This window comes from Mus caroli, chromosome 13, assembly GCF_900094665.2.
Source record: "Mus caroli chromosome 13, CAROLI_EIJ_v1.1, whole genome shotgun sequence".
NCBI classification, from domain to species: domain Eukaryota; kingdom Metazoa; phylum Chordata; class Mammalia; order Rodentia; family Muridae; genus Mus; species Mus caroli.
In genome coordinates, this window is record NC_034582.1 from 108,358,856 (window position 1) to 108,379,873 (window position 21,018).

General features: G+C 39.5%; 1 long non-coding RNA gene across 1 annotated transcript; it reads left to right on the forward strand.

The window, feature by feature from the left end:
- The first annotated feature begins 853 nt into the window (after positions 1 to 853).
- On the forward strand, positions 854 to 18,958 carry LOC115029095. The gene is made up of 4 exons (XR_003834671.1): positions 854 to 940; positions 1,251 to 1,356; positions 17,588 to 17,718; positions 18,799 to 18,958. It is a non-coding gene; the product is annotated as an uncharacterized LOC115029095 (long non-coding RNA).
- The last annotated feature ends 2,060 nt before the right edge of the window (positions 18,959 to 21,018 follow it).

Below are 21,018 nucleotides of genomic sequence, written 5' to 3' on the forward strand. Positions count from 1 at the left end.
CATACACACACACCCCTAACCTACCGTAGCACACAAGCCACAGTAAGCCAGTGGTCCATGGATGAGCACAGCTGGGGTCCTTTGAGAATACTCACTCACTCGGTTATGTGACAATTTGCAGTATTTTAGCTCTTTCTTCCTACTGTCACCTCATCATAGACTTTTAAGTGAGTTTGTCTTTTGCCACTCTGCAAAGACTTAAAATTATTTCCAAATTAAAGAGCAATTATGACACTTCATAAGGTCTCACAGGAAAAAAAAAGCAGTACTATAAGTACATGTGATATTTCAAAATTAACTCTGAATTTATTCTATCAAATTTTAAGTCTTTCCCAGGTTCCCCATTAGAAATAAACGTTTCTGACTTACTATACCTTTAAGACACTGAGTGACACAAAAGCAATCAATGCAATCTGGACTGGAACTTGGCTTTGGAGGTTTCATGTTTTGTTGTTTAGTCTGTGAACCGACAAGGTGGGAACATTTTAAAGAGAATTTCTTGTACAGAATTTGCATTCTGTGGGTAGCTGGTATTTTAATTCTCCGTCTGGAGTAAATACCCATAAAATATTTAAATAAATCACTAGGACGCATCTGTTTCCTGTTCATTGTGTACAACCTGTTGGAAGCCTTTGGAATGAAAAGTGGCGTTTGGAAACCTCAAGAAATGACAATAGCAGTTGTGTCGATGTTTTGCATCGCTCCTGGCTGATGCAGGAGCAGATGATCTCAAAGACCCTTAAGAAATCAAGCCAGCTTTGGGATATCTTTGTTTAGAAAGTAAACTTTGAAAGGATATGCCTTCTAATAGTACTGAGTGGAACTTCAGGAAGGAACTTTGTTGATTATTCTGTTTTTATTTATAACACAGTCGTGGTAGTAGATATTATTCTTCCCTTTAGGGAGCACAGCTGAAGCACCCGATAGCAACTCTAAGCAGGTGAGTGGGTTTTTAAATTGTTGCATGTTATAGTCATGTCACTGGTTTTTGATCTGGAAGAAAGTTTATTAAAATCTATCACTATAAAGTCATCAAAATAAGACTTTCCCCTTCTTTTTGTATTTTCATTTGTTTGTTTTCTTTTCTTGGACGGGCATCATTTTATGTACCTCTGGCTGAGCTTGAGCTAAGTTAGAATCCTGTCTGATTTTAAAAGTTTTATATATTATTTATTTATTTATTCATTCATTCATTTAATGTGTATTTTTGGTTTTCCTGCATGTATGTATGTGCACCCTGGTACCCATAGAATCAGAAGATGGCACCAGATCACCTGGAATTGCAGTTACAGACAGAGATGAGAAACTATAGACAACAGGGAGACTGCTTATTCTTCAATACAGATGTTTATAGAGGTAGGTGGGAATGGGGAACAGTTGGATAAAAATGTTGGGCCGAGAACTGCTCTCATTCTTAAGCCTCAGAAACGGACACATTTGTAGGCTCTTAGTTTCATATATAAAATAACTTTTTTTAAAAAAATGGGTTCAGAAGGAACCTCAAGGACAATTTTATTAGAGAAAACACAACAGGACAGAGGAGCTAGCTGCAGCTCTGGATAGCTGCTGGGTAGAGATGAAGGAAGAAAAAGGAGCAACAGTCATCCTTGCTGAGTCTGAGGTCCAAAGGCAGACAGGTTTAGCAATGGAAGTTTGTAAGCAGCTACATCGGGTGAGATGGAGGGAGGATTCCTTTAGAGATAGAGAGTAAGAGTGGCCAAGCGACAGGGCGAGGAGGCGTAGGCTTTTTGCTTCTGGAAAAGGCGGATGGAAAGAGTAGGGGCAGCAGATTCCACAGTGAGGGACTGCAAGTGACCGCTTTGAGGAATAATTATTTCTCCCATCTTATCATTTCTTCAGGGGCACCGGGCTTCTTTTTCTCCTCTGGCTTCAGCCTATCCTCTTGAGCTTGTAATACAAGGCTTTACTGCAGGAGGTTTTAGTTCTTGTCTAGGCAAAAGAAGCTACTCTTTTCTACATTAAAAGTTATACCAACTACTGACTAAGCCATTAGTCATGCTTTTTGTGGTACTCAAGCGTCTCCCAGAGGTCTCCACACATGGGTGGCATCTGCTGTCTGCATCAGAAAGGGCCAGAGATGAATCATGCTATTCTTACTTAGTGTAAGCAGACATAAATGGGAAGCACATCTCAAATGGTGATTGGGAAGATGGCAGTTTCAAAAAGTTCTTTCCTTCCGACTAGCACCCCAAGATATATGGGTTCTTTTTTTTTAATTAGATATTTTCTTCATTTACATTTCAAATGTTATCCCCAAAGCTCCCTATAACCTCCCCAACCCACCCACTCCCGCTTCCTGGCCCTGGCATTCCCCTGTACTGGGACATATGATCTTCACAAGACCAAGGGCCTCTCCTCCCATTGATGGTCAACTAGGTAATCCTCTGCTACATATGCAACTAGAGACACAGTTCTGTAGGGTACTGGTTAGTTCATATTGTTGATCCTCCTATAGGGTTGCAGACCCCTTTAGCTCCTTGGGTACTTTCTCTAGCTCCTTCTTCAGGGGTCCTGTGTTCCATCTAATAGATGACTGTGAGCATCCACTTCTGTATTTACCAGGCATTGGTATAGCCTCACAAGAGATAGCTATATCAGGGTCCTGTCAGCAAAATCTTGCTGGCATATGCAATAGTGTCTGGGTTTGGTGGTTGTATATGGGATAGAGCCCCGGGTGGGGCAGACTCTGGATGGTCCGTTCTTCTGTCTCAGCTCCAAACTTTGTTTCTGTAACTCCTTCACTTCGCTCCTTCTTAGAATGGGGAACAAAATGCCCATGGAAGGGTATATGGATTTTTAGTATCTTACAGGGGAGGATGAATAACACTTTATTCTGTAGGTACTCATTGCCCACTAAAGACATCAACCTTGCCTCTGGATCCATGAGATGCAATATTCCTTGTTCACTGAGGAGAGTAGACACTGAAGCAAGGGAGAAAGGGGCTGTCAGTGCTAGATCCAGATAGCTTGGCATCTGCTGTGCTGGTAGAAGGCACTGGAACCTGTGGTGTGAGTAGATTGCTTGGATTCTGAGACTTGGCATTTAGGGCCAATGCTGAAGAGAAATATTAAACCCTCAGCTGCTTCATAGCTCCAGATGGGAACCCCTTATACTTACCTTCAGTGTTATGGAAAACAAGGCCTTAACTTGGAAAGATGAAGCCAGGTAATGACTTCCTTTAACTCGATAACCAGGGAAGTAGGAGGAAGCAAGACTCAGTGTTGTTCCTTTTATATTTGGGGAGAGCTAGTGGGATGGGGGCTGTAGGATTCTTGTGGCTGTTGCTTAAGCCTATTAGTGTGCATTACTTTTTATTTTTAATGGCCAACTTTACTGGTGCCCATTTAAGTACACTGTGCAATAGCTGGCATGACATTGCTGTCACCATCCCGTCTAGCTCTTTTTCTGTTTTGTGTTACTATTAGTCACTCAACTCTTCCTGCACTTTCATGCTGAGTACTTATGACCACATAAAGAGCTACCAATTCTCCTTTGCTTTTTAAATGTTACAGGGAGTCAATGAGACTCCTTGTAAGTTACTTTTGGGGACTTCTCCCTAAGGAGCCTCTACACTCCTGAGATTTTTCTCTTAGTAGTGACAACTACTAGGACGAGTCAGAGTCTCTTTTACCATGTGGCTTCCCTTGGAAGTTCTAAGGACATTTTCCTCTGTAATGAGATCCTCTCTGGGACCTCTCAGCATCTCCCTTTGACCCCTTCCATCCCTTGTTACCTTTGCTGAAAGAATTCACCTGAAACACAAACTAATCCAGAAACCAGGAAGAGCTTATTTACAGAATAAAGCATGACACCCTAAAATGGTGAGAGAGAGAAGGACCAGACAGACCTTTGAGCCAATTCACATTTCAGACAGGCCTTCACTAAACTCCCTAGAACAGACAGTTTTCCTAAGGAGAATTTGCCTGTCTAGGTGAGGGGCAGACTCATTTGAAGTGGCTGTTAATAAGAAGCCACTGGTTTGTAAAGATTGATAGGTATAAAGTTAAGGGTGCTTGTAACCAGATTTAGATAGCTATCAATTAATGAGCTTCTGAGAAGTTCAGGATGTCACGTTTCTTACTGGGACCAGAGAAGACTCATGCCCCATACCTGTAACCAGTAACATGTGTTTTATTGTTTTAATCACTGGTTTTATAATCTACATGCGAGAGGCTCCATCCTAATGTCCCTTGGGTCTGCTAGTGCCTAACTCATTACCTAGTAACAGCAGTGAGAGTCAAAGCCTGGGAAGAGCATTTCTGTTCAGCTGATGCTGTCTTTACAGTCCCAGGCAGCCTTCCGTGCTAGAATGGGATAAAGACCTACAAGAAGAGACTCAGCAAGGGCATAAGAAACACCTTTCTCCTTTCCTTTCTAGTCTCCAATATCCTGCCAGTGGCTCTTATTGTCTTAACTTTAGAGATCAAAGGAGCCTAGATGATACCATTCATAGGATTCAGTTTCCCCTATAGCACACAACAGGGCAGACAAAGGGAAAGAATAGACAGGCAGACAGGGCAGCATGTGGAGAATAAGCAGTTCCTCTCATGGGGGTTGGTTTTTCTGCAGTGGTTTTGATATTTGTTTACATATGTAAGGATTTCTTCCTAAAAGGCTGGGACAACTATCCATGAGGTCATAAGACTGAACTGGCCAAGGCTTTCTATTGGCCCTGATTTTTGTCTTCTATACTTCAGAATATTGGTAATGGTGCTTGTACCAGTTCCCTCTAAACTTCAGATCTTTGTAATCCAGAGGTCATTGAGTGGAATATGTTTAATTCAAGACAGAAGTCATTTTAGAGGAGATTTCTGAAGGTGCCTATATGTAACTAGCAATAGATTTACATCCCCAAAACCATGAAGTCCCCCACATGACCCTTAACTCCGGTGAGCCAGAGCCCTCTCAATGATCTTCAGTGAGGTCAAGATTTGGTTGCCATGTTGGCCCACATCCTGAAATAGACAACAGCAGACAGTTGGCTACACATCTCATTGACCAATTAGATAAGAATTGATTTTAGTAGAAGCTCATTTGTCTAAAATTCTGACAGTGTTTCAATAAAAATAATTCTATAAAGTGAACATGTTGTAAAATCAAACTCAGTTTCTCATCTTGATGAATCCACCACATTTTCTCCAATATGCCCTTAAAATAAGCTGTTCTAAGTTACATTTGTGGGAAGATCTTGTTCTCATGTTAAGAAAGAAACCATCTTGTCAAAAGGCACTGACAGTGTCCTCAAAAGCACATGTGTTTGGCAGCATATAAACATGGGATGGCATTAAAATAGTTTACTATTATTAATCCCCTGTGAATTTGATTTTCCTGTATTTTAAAGTTGCATATACATTCACCTTCCTTGAAGGTCAAGAGATGTATTGTAGCCCACCTAGGGAATTAGCTACTATATTCCACCTAGTGACACTGTTGATTGAATGTTACTTCACAGAACAGTTTCCAAAATACTTTCAGAAGATGGAGAAAATTCAGAAACAGTGAACAATTATTATCACGATACTATGCCCCTCTGTAGCTACTTTTACTTCTTTTGTCAAAGTATCAATAAAGTTGAAGAAGAAAAGAAAATCACAAAATCATGCTTTAAAAGATTTGAAACTTACAAACAGGAAATACAGGCATCAGAGCATTCTGCTATAGAAAGGGCATTCAGTGACTAAGGTTCTGCTACCTCATGGCACAGTTACTGTATCTCTCAAAAACTATGTAGGGTCACGAATTCTCAGCTGGAATACCTTTGTCTTTAGAAATTCTCATGGTTCTTTAATCATCACATACTCTGAAGCCCCCCTTTCAATTGCTGGGACAGCCAGAGAGAGTTGTAAAGAGCAAGAGTATGCTAGCCTGTGAACTGAGCTCTGATGTCTTCGTGAGACAAGTCATTGAGGTAGGTAGGGATTTGCTCCACTTAGAGGGAATCATATTCTTCTAAGACAATGCAAGGAAAAGAATGTTTGGGAGATTTCAGTGTAGCTGAACCAGAAGGGTTCTGAAATGCTCACACACACAATAGTAGGATCTGTAACTCTTCAGTTTTTGTTTCAGTTTTCTGAAACATCTTGGGTCAAGGGGAATATCAATCAGCACATTCATTTCTTCTGGCTGAGCTGATAAAAGGACTACAAGGACAGGGAGAAGTGACAGCAGGGCAGATGGCCAGGGACACAGGCCCAATCATGATAGAGAGAGGATGTAAGGGAAAGAATGCCCTAATCTTACTATTGTTTTTGACTTGCAACTACCAACCATATGATCTGCTGACAGTAATATACAATAAACCCCTTAAATCTGTTTATCTTTAGGATCTGCCTCTTCTGCTATTTAGGCACTTCAAAACTCTTCAGAAAAGAGACATTAAAAAACCCCCTTGTGTTTCAATTTCCTTTTGCACTGGAATAATACATAGATAACACACACACACACATACATAATTTATAATAATAATTCTTATGAGTCGTGACTATGTGCTGTCTTACTACATATAGATTCATAAATACTTATCAGTCGATATCAAGCATCTTCTTTTCTTTAATAATCTTTCATGTTGGTATGATTACCAGCTACTTGATTACATATTTTTAAAAAGAAAGAAACTTTGATGTGCTCTATGAAGATAACCTTCCTAGAAAAAAATAATCCACGACCTGCTCAAAAATTTTTGGATGGTCACACTGTGACACAAAATCTCAGACTTACAAACAAGGGTTTCTGGAAGTTCGATACACAAGGTCCTCCACCCATTTTCCTGTCACACAGGATGTATTGGCTTTTGTTGAAATACAGCGTGACACTAAATAGCTGGCGACCACTGAATGTGTTGCTTATTATTGGGATCACTCCATAGAGCTGCATTTACAGGAAATCAAATGACCTTTCAGATAAAATTTCGGATGCCAAATTAAAAAAAGACAATTTAAGACTTTGTTGTGACATTTTTCAGGCATAGAGCTTGAGTTTTATATATGCCCAGAAAACTTTTGTTCTTAAATCCTCACAGTTACAGTTAATTTAGGTACAGTTTTTAATAAACAAGATTTATGACCTTTCTTCATTTACTTCATGCCTTCTAACATAATATCTGCTAGGGTTGAACCATAAAGGAGCAAAGTAACATTTTAGCAATGGTGCTAACTTCATGGGCATGTAATTAAACACTTAAGCTCAGTAATTTATGAAGTTATATTGCCTTTTTCAGAATATTTGTTTAAGATAAGTTTTTAATATCCTGTTCATGAGGATGTAGGACTACTGTAGGACATAGTATAATAGCGTTATAGACTTTGTACTGTTGGTTAATAAAACCGATCCATCATGTCTAATTTCCTGTTGACATTGACTATGTCTACAATTGTGGTTCTCAACTTGAGGACTAAAACCCCACTGGGGGAATGCATATCACTTATTTACATTATGATTAATAACAGTAGCCAAAATACAGTTTTGAGGTAGCAACAAAATAATTTTATGGTTGTAGTTTACCATAGCATGAGGAACTGTTTTAAAGGGGCACAACATTAGAAAGGTTGAGAACCACTGGTCTAGAAAGAAATAGCAGGATTGGGTAGAAGGAAAGATCATTCCCATGGCTGTCTGAAGTCTCTCCAGACAGTCTAGTGGCTCTTGCTTTCAGAGAGGATACACTTACTGTGTAGCCCAAATAATTTTCAGCAATGTAAATGAACTAAAGAAGGTCCTGTTCTCCTGAAACTTTTTTTCCCCCTTTTGGTGGATGGAGTTGGGAGAGAATAAGCAATACACAATAAGTGAATATTCACACATGAATAAATGTAACAGACATTATTACAATAGAGTGGCAGTGGCCACCATTCGAATACTGAAAGAAGAGCCTCTTTGACAAACGACACACAATGTGCTGTATGACTGACAAGCTTGTGTCCATCATAAGGATCATCCACATGATATGGTATGATGTTGCTAACCAACTCCTCTTTCAAGCTGGGGTTTCTCTATCTTTTGACTAAATCTAAGTGTGGAGCCGTCATACCACCAAGACCTGTTAGGAGCCATTCTCCATTTCAGAGTCATGAGAAGTACAAAATAAAGCATGTGCCAATCTCCTTGGGTCACATATTTCCCACTATTCATCCAGTGAGACTGTGTACAATTTGCTCAAGAAGTCTGGAGGACATACAGATAATAAATACAAGTGTCATGAGAAAAAAAAAAAACAAACTAATTGAGATTGGAGGGATGGCTAAGTGGGTAAGCTCACAAGATAGCTGCTCTTACAGGGATCCAAGTTCACTAGATAGCTGCTCAAGTTCAATTCCCAGCATCTATGTGGAGCAGCTGGAAACCACCTATAACTTCCTATCAAGGGGAAGCTAATACTTTTTTTCCTGGCCTTTACAGCTATCTACACACATGTGGCATACTTGCAGATACACATATGTTTCGGATAGCTCTGGGGCTAATTGTATTTGATGTTAATTCTGCTCTCCTGTGAGAGGTTGTGAATAAGGAATGAGTCAGCACTCAGGCGATTAGAGTGAAGTGGAGCAGAAGCACCTGGCCTGGAGAAACCACAAGTTACAAGGGGTCTCTTATATGGGGAAGATGGTAGTGTAGTGGTAGATCTGCCCAATCTAGGCACACAGCATGTATTCATTTTAACTGAGTTGTGTTTTCATTGACTGGGCTTATTTGTGTTGGAGATTTACTGTAACACACACACACACACACACACACACACACACACACACACACACAGACCCCTTAAAAAATAAATAAATCACTCATTGAAGGGCAGCTATTTGTAGAGGCAAATATAAAGTAAAACCAAACCTGGATGTGAGTATGTAGAAGTTGTATGAGAAAGCAGAGCATGAACAGCTACCATTCCTTTCTACTTCTTATGTTTCTGTCTACTGGACTGTGAAAGTAAAGTATTATTAAAGGCAGGACTCAAAGGAATAGTAACACAATTCGTGCAGGAAGTGCAAGGAATTGATAAGACATCAGACCATTTTGTCCATGGTAAGTAGACTTAGTGATAGTACTCTACCTTAAAGAAAAGATGAGATTGTTTGTTTGTAAGGTTAATTTTGTGTCAAATATCAAGGTCAGGTTAGTAATAGTCCAGTTCCATGCATCTAGACTCTCCTTCAGTATGGCTTCCCTCCCCCTCTCCTTTCTCTCCTTTTCTTCCTTTCTCCCTCCTTTCTTTATTTCCCAATTAGGGTGCTGGTATGATGATGCTAACTCCTCTTTCAAGCTGTGGTTCTCTATCTTTCGAGTAAATCTGAATATGAAGCCTTCATAACATCAAGACCTGCTAGGAGACAGTCTCCATTGCAGAGTCATTAGTAAATAGTTCTTCCTAATTGGAGAAAAAAAAAACCTTTCAGCAACAAATCTGATCTAATTAACTCAAGCAAGAAAAGGTATGAGCCAACAGCTTTCCAGTTCATAACTTGTGCTGTACAAACCAAAGCAAATAAACAAGCAACCAGATGAGTTTCTGTGCATTCAGGGGTGGGCACTGTTCCAGAAGATCCAGGGAGCTTGTACTTGGCATTTAGGAATGGCATGTAGCATACATTAGGATTTTGAGAACCCCTGGGTTTCATTTTAAAGTTCCTTTTCATATGAATCTTTTACCTCCTGTAACAAGGCAAGATTTCCAATGGAGAGATGGGGACACCAACCCAGTCACAAAACCTTCAACCCATAATTTTTCCTGCCTATAAGAGGTGCATGGATAAAGAAGAAACAGAAAATGAGGGAAGGGCTAACCAATCATTGGCCCAACTTGAGCCCAATGCCATGATAGAGAGTGAGCCCACCCCGATACTATCAATGATGCCCTGTTATACTAGCAGACAGAGGAGGCTAGCATAGCAGTCATCCGAGTGGCTCACCCAGCAGATGATGAAAACAGATGCAGAGACCCACAGCTACACATTAGGCAGTGCTCAGGGAATCCTGTGGAAGATGGGGAGGAAGGATTGAAAGAGCCAGAAAGATCAAGGACACCACAAGAAAAGTTATAGAATCAACTAACCTGGGCACTTAGGAACGCATAGAGACTGAAACACCAAGCAGAGAGCATGCACAAGATGGACCTAGTCCCCCTATACATATGTAACAAATGGACAAGTTGTTCTTCCTGTGGGACTTCTAAGAGCAGGAGCAGGGGCTGTCTCTGACTGTGTTGCCTGCCTTTGAATCCCTTTTCCCTAACTGGATGGCCTTGTCCAGCCTCAGTAGAAGAAGATGCACCTAGTGCTACTGCAAGTTGATAAGCCTAGGCAGGTTGATATCCCTGGGAGGTGTGCTCTTCTCTGAGGACAAAGGCAGAGAGCATAGAGGGAGGAGAGGAAAGAGGGGGAAGCTCTGTTTGGGATGTAAAGTTAATTTGTTAATTAATTTAAAAGAATCATTTTCAAGCTAGTTTTTTTCCCTAAGAAAAATGAAAAGAATGGCATTATTATCCGAAGCAGAAAAGTACACATCTTGAGATAATTAACTTTATAACTATGTGGATAGTCTAGAAAGATAAGTCGTGGAGTATTTTTGAGTCATTTTATTGAATGAATGAGAATGTATTGGTTAATTCACCAATTATCTGAGAAAAATGTTTGCTTCAATAATATTTGTCCTTCCTCTTCTGAGACAAGAAATCTATGTTCAATATAAATATAAATGTTACCTAATGAAGCTAATGTGTAGTCTTAACATTACATGATAACATGTATTAGTAACAGTTACAATCCTTGATTCTTATTTAGTGCAGTGTGGATATTTATAAAAATTTGGTCATACTATGCTTACTATATTTTTTGAATCTATTTTTTATCATTATCAAAGTTTACTACTATAATTTTTGTTTTAAACACAGGTTTTCACTTATCCTTGGCTGACCCACAACTTATAATTTAGCTGAGAATGACCTTGAATATCTGGTCCAACTGCCTTCACTTACCAAGATCTGGGAGCACAGACATGAATCACAATTCCTGGTCATTCCTATATTAACTTACATTCGCACTGTAAAGTTTGATTACTATAGTTCCCTGCAGGTGTTTCTCATGCCATCTTCTGCTGGTCACTTTGGACCTTTCTATCTTTGTCATAATGAATAATGACATGTTTATGTGTCTAGCTAGGGGTAAGCAGAGTGTAATAAAAGCATATGATACAGACAGTCCGCTTTGAGGAATCAGAAGCTGCAACCTCAAACTTGAGTTTTAGAAGCTGAGGTATGGAAAACCCATCTACAGATGATGAGGAAGATGAGCAGACCCAAGCTGAACACCACCTGCCTTTATTCTTAATCTCTCTGTGATCATTAATTGAGTGGAACAATTTTGAGATGGTTTCTTGTTCTCTGTGACATCCAAAATTAAACAATAAGCATCTGACTCTCTTCCCCTTTCTTTTACTCTTTCTGTCTTCCAAATAAGACTGTCATTTGTGTGAGCACAATAAAATATCTACCATCCCTGGTTTCCAGGTATAACCATCACAATGATTATGCCACTAAATTATAGTAAGATATTTGACAATAGTTTGATTTAGTCAGCTCCAATGAGTTGAACATTAACATACAAATGTTATTCTTTTTGAGTAGAAGAGATGGTTATGAAGCCCTATTGGAAAGTGGTCAAATATCTGCTCTGTGTTCAATAAGTCTACAAATATTAAATAATGCCACCTTCTGGCATCCCTTCCTGCATGTTTGCAGAGTTTTGAAGAATGAAAGTCTATTTTCATTGCTTCATCTTTCCTCAGTAAAATGATAACTACCCATTAAAGCACGTCTCTAACATTATCTCCATAGCAACAAAAGAAGTGATGGTGAGGCACAAGAAGTATAAACTGTGGCCCTTGAGCATGACCCTGTAGTTAGAACTTTAAAGACAAGAAGAGAAAAACAACAAATCAACAACATGACAGAATAGAATTAAATTGCAGATTTAGCTGTGGGCACAAAGGAAATAAAGACAAAGTGAAGATTCAACAAGAAAACCAAGTTCACACACTGGGACATGGTTGTAAATAGGGCCAGAGAAAATACAAGTGACAGATGCAATTTCCAGGTCTCACACAGTAGTGTGGGAATAGACTGGCTTTAATATGGTGGTTTTGCCAACCTTTACTTGAGTGATGAGTCAAATAGGGATTGTGGGTAAAGTTACAATAATATTTATTATATATTTATTTAGTTTTCTCTCTTCCACTTATTTTTATTCATTTCTTTCTTTATTATATTATTATTAATTATTTATTAATTACTGTGTGTATAAGTGAGTATGTGTAGGATTTACATGCCGGATCCATATGGGAAGATCAGAGGATGACTTTCACGAGTCCATTCTCCTTTAACATGAGTTTTAGAGAATGAACCTAGAGAGTCAGGGCTGTTCAACAAGCACTTTGACCTGCTAAGCCATCTCGCTTGTCTGGTTGATGAGAATTTCAACAGCTGGTCTTAGGGAACTAGTGACATACATGTTACTACTCTTGTGTGTTGCTTATACTTTGAATGAGGTGGTTGGGTACCATTGTCTTGTGACAAGCATGAATTACAGCATGCAGGATCCTGAGCCACTGAAAGTCATGAGAGGGAGGGATCAGTAAACAGAATCTGGAAGCTGGAAGAAAATAACTTCTGGCCACGTGACTCCTGTCAATTGTTTTTAAGATAGGGTCTCATTCTGTAACCCTGACTGGCCTGGAACGCACAAAGATCTAGCTGCCTCTACCTTCTGAGCGCTGGCCCAGAAGGCCTGTGCCACCATGCCCAGCTCAGTTTAGCAGTATTTTAAGAACAGTAGAGGGCTATAAATTTCCAAGAGAAGGCCGGGGAAATAGAATAAACTATTGGTATAGATTAAATTTAAAATTCAGGAGATAAAACGAGACAAGGAGAGCTGTACTTCCTTTAAGGAAGTAAGATTCTCAGACTTGTACACTGAGTCTGTGTATTCAGTTCCTGTCCATGACTAAGACTGCAGAAGGTACCTGCACTGGCCAGATCACTGTAGAGGAAGGTCCAGTTGCAGATGCTCCCAAGCAGCAAGAAGTATGAAATCCATTTAAGTGTTTTTAGAAAACAAACCTCAGGATCTTTCTAGATAAACAGAAGAACGTGGCACACCTGGAATGCAGTTATACTGGAATGTTGGAGCTCTGTATCAGTCTGCAATGAACAAAATCCCCCTGCATCAAAGACCTAGGAAAGAGCTAACACAAGAAAACTAAATGTTATATCTGCTGTTGTTAACGAAAACTTAGAATTGGGATAAGAATTTGAAAGACATCTGCAGCCAGCATTTGAATACAAACACAGCCCTCTCCTTACTGATCAAAATATGTCTCTTAGAATACCCTCAAGAGACTGGAGGCCCCAGGGCGTGGGGAAGTATGACAGGAAGGGGTGGGGGTGGGGTGAGAACATCCTTGTGGAGACAGGAGTTGGGGGAGGGGGGAAGGAGTTATGGGATGTGGAGGGTGTACTGGGATGGGGATAAAGTCTGGACTGTAAAAAAAAAGGATTAAAAAGAAAACAAAAGAATAAGGTCAGTTTAGATACTCTCATATTTAAGAGATTGAATGAACATACATGGGCTGGATCTAGGCCCTTGCACATATGTAGCATATGTGCAGCAGGATCTTCATGCTGGACCCCCAACAACTAGAGCAGGCGAGTTGTTCCTAAATCTGTTACCTCCCTGTGGATCCTGGTCCCCTAACTGGGCTGCCTTATCTGGGCTTACTGGGAGAGGATGTACCTAGCCCTGCAGGGACTTGATATACCAGGGTCAGGGGTATATCTAGGGGGAGCCCCCACTCCCTCTGAGGAGCAGAAGGGATGGGGGAGGGGTTGTGGGAGGAGGGGGACTGGGAGGGGAGGGCAGAGATCAGGATGGATGTAAAGTGAGTAAGTTAAATAAATAAATAAAGATTTAGTAAATAACACCACTTTAATTTGGCATGTTTTGTACCTTTATTGGGTTTGATTTTATGAACTTTATAAGTGAATACTCATGGTGCCTACATTTGTGGATATCTGGCCACATAATTATTGTTGGAAAATATATGGAGAGCAAATCTGGTTGTTTTAAAGGATAATCGGGCCACGCCCTGCCATATAGTCCTTGAGCTTCAGATCCTGTGGGTTAAGTTATCAGCTAGGCAGAACTTAATGCAGGTTCACTAAACACGTGGTTTCTGGGGTTTCTGTAGGCTCAGATGTATACATGCTGTGGGGGAGTCTTAGTGGCTCATAACTTTCAGGTGATAGGAAGGACAGGAAGCCAGTGGCTTTTAGTTGCTGTCTGTAAAGTGTGCTAGTCATTGTGCCTGGACTAGATAGAGAACTCAAAGCTGAAATCCCTTCTGCATCGTTTCCACCCAGATATACTTAGTCTGCAAGATCAAACACACATGGATATTTTTCATGTAAACTTAAAAAATATAAACTTGCTCATTCTGTTTCAATTCAGCTCTATCTTTACATTTGTCTCCCTTTCATCCCCAGCACTTTTGATAGTAACACTGGGAGGGAAAATTGTTTTAGTGTAGTAACATATAAATACATAGAAAATTGGGTGCTAATTAAAACCTAACATTTGTGCATGAATAGAAGGAAGAGAATCTGTAGGACAGTATAGTTTGCCTCCTAAAACAAATGGCCGAGGCTGAACTCAGCTGCTTGTTGCTTTTCAGGATATGGGGTGAGGGTTAGAAAATTTACTGGTGTTTTACAAATAAATTAGGACTTTGTAATATTTGGAAACCATCTAATTCATGGTTGTTCTCTCCTAACCAAAAAGATTCAGAGGAAATTCCCCAAACAATCTCCAGAGGATTTGAAGCAGCTCACAGGTCTACAGTACTCACATGTAGAAGATGGCAGAGAAATCACCCACTTATATCTTTAGTAGCTTATTAACATTTTCTTTTTGTAGTCTGTGTCCATGTATGGGTTTATGTGTGTGAGTGTGTGTGTGTGTGTGTGTGTGTGTGTGTGTGAGAGAGAGAGAGAGAGAGAGAGAGAGAGAGAGAGAGAGAGAGAAAGAGATGTCAGGTGCCTTTGTCAAACATTTCTCTACCTCTATCCCTCTCTCTCTCCTCCTGTTTCTTCTTCCACCTTTGCTACTTTCCCTCCCCATCTCTGTCATCTTTTAATGTTGGAGAATTGGAGAAGGCAAACCTTTGCTCTTGATCAAGAGGGTGTATTCAGAAGAGTGAACACAGAGACAGAAGTCTGATTGGATTTTTTTCTCAGTTGTTGCTGACGTCTTTTCCCTGTTGCCTGGAGTCCGATCTCACAGCTTCTCTTATTCAGTTGGCTACTCTTGAATACTTGCAGCACAGGAAATGAAGGCTGAAGGGCAAAGGAGTCAGTGTTCCAAAGTGGAAATGTCACCGCTCCAGGCCATCGAATTACTGGAATGCAAATAAAGGTTTTACACTGTGTGCATGCTCTTGTGTGTGTGTGTGTGTGTGTGTGTGCTAAAATATTTATATAAAAGTCTTACAAGGTGGGGGAGATAAAAAGGTTTGAGTTTCTTGTTCTAAACACAAGTTTTATGATATCTGATAGAAAAGATACATTTGCTTTTTTGTTGTTTTGTGCTTGTTTATACACACACACACACACACACACACACACACACACACACACATATATACATATATATATATATATTTTTTTACAAATACCCCCTTTCATCCCTAAGCATTCTTCAAACGCATTAAGATGTTGACTTCTTTTCTGTCCTATCTTGGAATAAGAAGCTGCAATAGGGAAGGGATACCTGTTTAAGAATTTTAACAAGCATTTCTCTATTGAGTTATTTCCTGGACTTTTCAAACATCGATTTTATTAATATTTTGCTATGTGCTCATTGTCTCTTTCAAAGGCAACACCATGGTAGTGACCCCATGTACAGTATAAGAACATCTTGTATTTTCTGTAGGGTTTACCAGGGAATTTTTAAAGCCCCATAGTTTAACAACATGTACCAGGTGAGGTTAAAGTATTATGTACGTCGTAGCCTTTATTCATCACAAGTGCCATCTTCATAAGAGCATCTGTGACCATTCACAGAAGATGATCATCTCAGTTTTTTATTTTATTATTTTTTATTTTTGAGAATATAATTACATTTCTCACTTCCTGTTCTCCCCAAACCCTCCCACAAAACCCTTCTGGCTCACTTTCAAATTCATGGGCTCCCTTTTCACTATTTGTTATTGCATGCATATACATGTACACACCACACACACACACACACACACACAGTGTTACTTGTATGTATGTTTTCAGGGTTGACCATTTAGTATTGGTTAACCAATCTGTGTTGAGTGTCTCTGCACTTGGAACTCACTGACTGGTTAGACTGGCTTGGCCGTAAGCATCAGGGATTATCTTGTCTGCTCTCCAGTGCTGGTATGATAGGCACACTGTCCCCACCAGCTTTCTAAATGGAACTGAGAATTCAAACTCATGCCCTTACCCTAGCAAGGCAAGAACTTTAATGACAGAGCTATCTTCCTAACACCCCATAACATTTTGTCTTTTTAAGAAGGATGAAAATCTATTTTATCAGATATTAGGATAATGACATGACACCAGCTTGAGTCTGGTCCCGTTTGCTTGCAACACATTTTTTCCATTATTTCCACATTGAAGTGGTACCTGTCCTTGAAAGGAGGATGAGTGTTTTTTTGTTTTTGATTTTGTCAGAAGCACATAGATGGATTGTATTTCTTAATATATTTGTCGAACCTATATCCTTTGTTTGTGGATTTGAGGATATTTAAAATTATTAATGATATATATATATATATATTTCTGTTGATGAATGGCTTTTTTCCTGTTTGAGTTCTTCTGTCTATTTCATGTTTCAGTAACTATAGCGTCACTTTCTTTCTCTGGTCTCTTGGCAATGTTTACTCCTCTTTCCAGTCTGAAGTTTGCTTCCTGTATTCTCTGAAGGCTTGGTTTGGTGACATAAATTTAGCCTATTTGTTTTTCTTTCTCTTTAGACCGTGGCAGATAGTTTTGTTGAGAACAGCAGTATAGGCTGGCATCTGAGGTGTTTTAGAACTTAGAGTACATCGCTGCAAGCTCCTCTGGCTTTCACAGTTTTCCTAGATAAACCAGCTGTTATTCTGGTGGGTTATCTTTTTCTGTGACTTGTAGGTACCCCATCCACGTTTTGCAGCCACATACTCTTTGTTCTGTGTATTTAGTATTTTGACTATAATATGCTGTGGGGAGTTTCTTTTATGGTCTTATCTATTTGATATTGAGTGTGCTTCTTGTATCTGTGTGGGTGTGTCTTTACTTAGTTTGAAAAAAAGTGTTCTCTTATGATACTCTTGTAGTAGGTATGGTCTATGCCACTGACCTGAGATTCTTTTCCTTCTTCTAGCCTACAGTTCAAAGATTGAGTCTTTTAGTGGTTTGCTAATGCTCCTGTATATGCCTTTTGTGTGTTAAAAAACATTTTTTCCAGGGTTGGAGAGATGGCTCAGTGATTAAGAGTGTTTGTCACTCTTCCATAGGATCCAGGTTTGCTCTCCAGAATCCAGATGGCAGCTCACAACAAGTCTCTAGGGAGTTTCAGGAGATCTCATGCCCTCTTCTGGCCTCTGTGGGCTCTATACATGCACAAGAAACAAAGACACACGTGCAGGTAACACAGTGCACACAAAACAAAACAAAAAAACCCCAAAATAATTATTTTTGAAAACTATTCTTTGCTTGCATAGTGCTGTTCCTCTACTTTGTCTTCTGTTTGATCCACTTTCCTGGTCAGCTTCCCCTTGAGTTAACTAATCGGGTTCCTGAGGTTTTCAATGCCGGCTTCATTTCAGCTTAACGTTTGTCACTACTTCTATCTCTACCAGTTTCAGTTTTCAAATTCTGCATTGCGTTCCTCATTAATTTTTGCTGTATATTTGTGCTTTATTAGAAATCACATGAGAGTTTTTCTGTCTCCTTTTAAGTTTATTGAGGTTTGATTCATATCTTCTTTGGAATCCCTGAATTCTTAGATCACAGCATATATGAATGTGTGTTCCTATCATCTTCCATATACCCAGTCTAACCTAACCTAATGTCATCTACCTCTCCCTTCCCTTCTATTTCTCTAAATCAGTGTTTCTCAACCTTCCTAATTCTGAGACCATTTGGTACAGTTCCACATGTTGTGGTGACTCCAAATCATAAAATTATTTTGATTGCTACTTCATAACTGAAATTTTGCTACTGTTATGAATTGTAATGTAAATACCTGATATGCAGGATATTTCATAGGCAACCTCTGCGAATGGGTCCTTCAACCCCCAAATCAGTCACAGCAGATAAGTAGAGAACATACTTCTCTAAATAATCCTGGAAAGTTTACATAGAGATCTGAAAAATGAGCCTGTTTGAGGAAATAGAAAAATTGCATACCAGGGAAGCTGTACTCTTCAACAAATTGATTTTTAGTAAGTATTCCTCATATACTAAAAGATATAACTAGAACTTAAAAATAAAGTAATTGGAAACCTAGATATTTGAAATAAAGTAGTAGGTGAGCAAAAAGACACTTTCAACTTACCCATATTTACAATCAGCAATGTGACTTTGAAAGTGTGTTCCTCACGCAGCACAGGGATGGAGCAGAAAGTGAGGCAATGGCCAACCAATAACCAGCCCAACTTTAGACTCATCCCATGGGCAAGCACCAGTCCCAGACACTGTTAATGATACTTTGTTATACTTGCAGACAGGAGCCTAGCATGGCTGTCTTCTCAGAGGCTAACTCACACAGCAGCTAACTCATACAGATGGAGACACATCCAAACAGTGGACGGAGCTCATGGAAGAATAAAAGGAAGGATTGTCGACTCCACAGGGGATAGGAACTCCACAGAAAGGCCAACAGTCAACCAACTTGGACCCTTGGGGCTCTCAGAGACTGAACCACCAATCAAAGAACAAACACAGGCTGGGCCTAGGCCTCCCTGCACACATGTAGCAGATGTGCAGCTTGGTCTTCATGTGGGTCCTGATCTACTGGGGCAGGAGCTATCCCAAAGCTATCGCCTGTTCCTGGGATATGTTTGTCTAGCTGAGCTGTCTTGTCTGGCCTCAGTGGGAGAGGATATGCCTAGCCTCACAGAGACTTGATGTGCCAGGGTAGGGGAATCCCCAAGGGGTCCCAACCCAACCCTCTGAGAAGATAAGGGGAAGAAGGGATAGGGGATGGATTATGGGAAGGGGTGACTTCGAGGGGGGACAATGAGTAAATGTAAAGAGAATAAGCACAAATAAATTGAATTAAATTTAATTTTAAAAATGTGTGTTTCTCTTGGGTATAAGTTGTTGAGTATATGTTGCCCTGTCTGGGATGTAAAAAGCGATCAGAGAAGCAGCAAATAGAACTTTATTCTCTAGATATCATACATTAAAGACAATGTCTGTATAGAATATTATATCCATTAAATAAAGTAGAAAAACTGTACTAGTAGAAAATAAACTTATATATCAACAAAATGTAATCATAATTATCCTCACATGTCTATGATTAATTCAGCATTACAATAAATACTTCTGGGTTTCTCTGTTTCCATCTCTTTGCTCTTTGCTTGGGTAGTCCTTAGTGCTTATGAGTTGATACGTGGGTATAATGCCAAAAGTGTAGGAGAAATATTTAGAGAAAAAAAATTTAATTGATTAAAACATTTGTTTTGTCTATTGGCTTAATGTTCAGAGAATTGTAAAAACAAAACAAAACAAAACAAAACAACCATACAACTCAGTTTTATGGTGGGAAACAGACTGTACAAGGGACCATGTCACGAGCAAATTATGTTCCTCCATTTACAATATCAGAGGAGTCTTCAGGGCGCTAGAATAGGTGCTTCCTAGCTCTTTGCTAGATGTCCCATTCTATGAGTCTCAATTTTTGAAGTGTGGCTAAACAAGATGTGTGTTGCCAGATGGAAAAAAATTCTGTTAAAACCAAAACCAAAACCAAAACTTGCACTGGACCACTTTCTCATCATTCAAATCAAGGGAAATAAACATTGGAGGGGAAGTGAAAGAGCTTGAATGTAAGGAAACTTTCTTCCTACAACAGAGCTCCGAAGTCTTATCTAGCTTCCTACTAACCATGAGAGAATGCTTTCTACTCTGCCATATGAATTTATGTCAGTCTCTATTATATATTACTGCATATGTCTGGGGGATATAGTAAGGAACAAGGAAAAGAAAACTCATTTTTAAAATGAAGCTTTGATTTTGGTGGAGAGAAATAGGAAATTAATAAAAGGTGGGAAGTAACATGACACCTCTTATCTTTGCCAGTCTAGGTTACTGTAAAAAAATGTTATTTCAAAAACAATGTATTGTAGAATTTATTTAATCCCAACCTGAGGTTTCTACCCTGCCTTTGACAATTCAGTTCCTAGACAAAAGGCACACAACTTTTATTATTTATAATAAAAATCATAATAAAATAATTGAACAGCACAAGAACTGGGCAGATATCTACCCTCTATTTGATTGTTTCTATGCTATTAGAATCTACTTTCCTATCGATATTACTATGTTTCAAGTTATTACTTATTATGTTTCATTTGGGTTGCTCTTAACTCCAATTGGGCAGCTCTCAGGGCCATGTTTTCTTGATTTCTAACCCATGTTATCTCTCTCTCTCTCCCCCTACATCTTCTTCTGCCACTCATTGTTCTCCTCTGACCCCCAAGCTGGGGAACCCTAACCCCTGCCTATGCCTCTTCTCCCCAGCTATTGGCGGTCAGCATTATTATTCACCAATCATAAATAATTTGGGGGCAAGGTCACATAGTGTCACTTGGGTCTACCGGTAGACTCTCTTGTCTCTGGGCAACCAGGTTCTGAGGAACCAGTATTAGGATTAGAATATAAGCAGCATCAGGCCAAGCCACTAAGCAATGTTTCTTACAGTTTTGACCATTGAGAA